At 33.7% G+C, this 3,254-nt stretch overlaps 1 long non-coding RNA gene across 1 annotated transcript; it reads left to right on the forward strand.

Moving 5' to 3' along the window:
• Positions 1–1,763: 1,763 nt before the first annotated feature.
• Positions 1,764–2,661, forward strand: LOC143624388 (uncharacterized). The gene is made up of 5 exons (XR_013152101.1): positions 1,764–1,906; positions 2,014–2,090; positions 2,183–2,226; positions 2,300–2,428; positions 2,503–2,661. It is a non-coding gene; the product is annotated as an uncharacterized LOC143624388 (long non-coding RNA).
• Positions 2,662–3,254: the final 593 nt, after the last annotated feature.

Here is a 3,254-nt window from a genome sequence, read left to right on the forward strand (position 1 = left end):
AATGAGGTGTCAGTTAAGGATAAGCATTTGGTACCAATTGGTGATGCCCAACTACCGATATAATAAATTTGGTAACCGTCTTTTATTAATGGGTTTGAAATCTGAGTGATTTCATTTTATATAGGAATTAATAAGTCTAGCAGAAGATATGTTATCAGATGAAATTAATGTCTTTCTGTTGTTACAAATGAATCTCATGTGTTTGTTGAATACTGTTTTAGTGCTCACTAAAACTTGCTTGCAAGTTGCAACTATTTTTCTAATTAAGTGAACGTAATAATAGTCCTTGAAGAATTACAGAACCTGCTTTATTCTTCATATATTATTGCAGATCACCTTGGTCTAATAAATACCATCCACCATTGGAAGAGGGGATTTATCCATCATCCGAATTAAGGAAACTAGAAGTTGAAGCAACTGAATAATTACAGAATATCGCGACGGGTGAATGGCTAGTCTGTTAGGTATCAGTTTATTTCATCAGTTTATTTAAGGGAAGAGGATGATAATGAAGGCTTTGCACCCTGCTTCTTGATTACAAAAGGTTTCTGTATAACCCGTTTTATGAACGAAATTTCATTTTTGTGTTCGTTTGTTAAGAAAATGAATTTGTTTGCGTTTGTTCGTTCATTAAGCTTTTAAACAAACAAAAACGAACTTACATGTTTACAAACGAACACAAAATGAATATAAACGAACACAATCGAGCATACATTAATTTAATAATACAAACAAAATTGTTAATCACAAGCATTAGACACAACCACCCAAAAGACAAGTCAAGTTTAACTTAGAAATACTTGACATAATAATTATAACCAACATTTGCTCTTTAGATTTAAATTCGTCAGAGAATGCGAGTAAAATTATAAAAAGTTTAAATGTATGGATAATAAACAAAAAAATATATAAAATATAAAGAATCTTTATTGTATGAACATAATAAACAAACAAACATGAACGAACAAACGTGACCTCTATTCATGTTTGTGTTTATTAAATGGACGAATGTAAACGGGTGATTTGCTGAACGTTTGGTTCGCTAACAAACCTAATTGAATTCTTTCACTAAGTTCCTACACTTTATTTTCGAATGATATGAACTAATTTCCAAAAATTTTCATGATATTTAAAGACATCAAAATATACTCATGGTGTAAGAGGTTATCTTCATGAAGATGGATGGCATGCAATACATGTTATTCAGGTATTTTCGTCTGCCTTATTTATTTGTTTGTTTATTTCTTTTTGTTATGGAAAACAATATTATCCAACATATTACTACATTGTATATTTTCAATTGTTGGCTTATTGTTCAGGTGGGAGTGGGACTAGAAGCACGAGGAATGGCTCATTCCTGTTTAACAAGTATTCTAATGTTGTCATCAACTACAAATGGTGACACATCTGGCACTTTTAATTTGCCAGGATCAATCAGGTGGCAGGCAATTCAAAAGGCTGAAGCAGAAACACTGATTGAAGATTTTGCTAAGCTACTGGTATCTATTCATGATCAAATAATTAGTGATGCTTATACTTATTATCTAATTGATGATTGCTCAATATCATAAATGAGGCTTTTGCTGGTTTGCTTTTACTTTCAAAGGCAAAAGAAGATATGCTAATACATGGGAGGGTCCTCTAGAAATAGTTGGCACAACAAGGGATAACTAATTACGTAGTAGAGCTAAATAGAAATAGTTATGGTTTGAAGGTTTGAAAGTGGATCTTAGTTGGTGGTGCAACAGAGTTAACGAAATACACCAAATTAATGGCTCAATTAGCAAGTAATGCAGAGAAGAAGCTCATCAAAATTGATGTGACCTCAGATAGTCCATGGTGTTTTGTAGGAAAAAAGAATCTAGACAAAGCTTTAGCTTCATCAAATGATCAATACGACTTTGAGGTTCATATTCTCTCCATTCATCCCTACTTTAAGCTGCATTATTCAGTTTCATTAATACCATCATTTCTGCATATTGATTGGTACCCTTACTTCTTCTGCACCTAAAGAGGGAATTAACAAGAAAGATTTCTACAAAAACAAGTTCGGTTCTCGTGCTGAGCAAATGCTTGCTCATATGACCCAGGTATCTCACTTTACCGTCTCTTTCATCTATTCACTTCTAATTTTCAGTTAGTAGGATGATAATATACAATTATACACATTGTAACATTGCAGGTTTATAAAGGACATGGATTGGTTTATAACTTGTCTGGCCTAACATAAGTTCTCTTATCGCGGTCTGAATTATGATTATTTAAAGAGTTCATTTGTTGTGTTTTATTTGGAAAACAGAGGAAGTTCCCTGGATAGCCATAGGCACATACTTTTTGCAGGGAATCAGTGGCTTGATAAGCAGCATAATCTTGTGGAAGAGTTAATGAATGGCTATTTCACACGGGGGATGTTTATTAATAATGACAGGTAGTCTTTATGTTATGAATTTTATGTTCAAAAAGGAAAAATGAAATAATTTATTAATATTGTTTGAAATCTAGGGACTTTCTTGTGGAGTATGCAAGGAAAGTTTGGTTAGGAGCAGGCGAGCTTCTTCAAGGTTTCTTCAAGATCTGAACAATGACTTGAGGAGATTACCGAAAATACTCGGTAAACATATCGGGTGTCTCTCATTATGTGGTATGTAATTAGGAAAATATGGTTTCGGTTATAGGTTGTTATATAACTGAATTTGTGCTTATTGCAGGTTAACGGAAAGCATAAATTAAGAGGTGGCCAACCTGAAGAAGTGGTCCTCATAGCTTTTCAAGTGACTGCTAATTAACCAACTTAAGTTGTTCCTATTCTGTGTGTGTGTGTAATCTTCACTTCCAGTATATTTGATACTCTGTATATGAGATGAGCCTTATGCAAATTGTTTAGAGTAGTTTCGTTGTTCTTTTAGGCTCTTTGGGAAAATGTCTTGTCTATTTGAATGCATTTATCTTGTAAGTTTCTTCACTCACTACTGAATTAATTTGGTCGTGTAGTCATCACATTCCCTCGTTAATGATCCCGTCCACCGGACGGGTAAACTACTAGTTGAATAACTGTTGTGTATATTAGGATTTGTTAAGGGCAAGGAATCCTAAACATCCATTAATGTTGGTGGTTAATCCATCAAACTCCAAGTTGTAAACATTTAACCCGCTCATCGAAACCTGAATCTTTTTTAAACTCAAAGCATGAAATGTACTGATACGGATCCCCCATGATCCACCCAAATATCATATCCATGTTCTCCCCATTTTCT

This window comes from Bidens hawaiensis, unplaced genomic scaffold (assembly GCF_021521415.1).
Source record: "Bidens hawaiensis isolate Kalapana, Puna unplaced genomic scaffold, B.hawaiensis_p1.1 tig00003781_1, whole genome shotgun sequence".
Lineage (NCBI taxonomy): Eukaryota > Viridiplantae > Streptophyta > Magnoliopsida > Asterales > Asteraceae > Bidens > Bidens hawaiensis.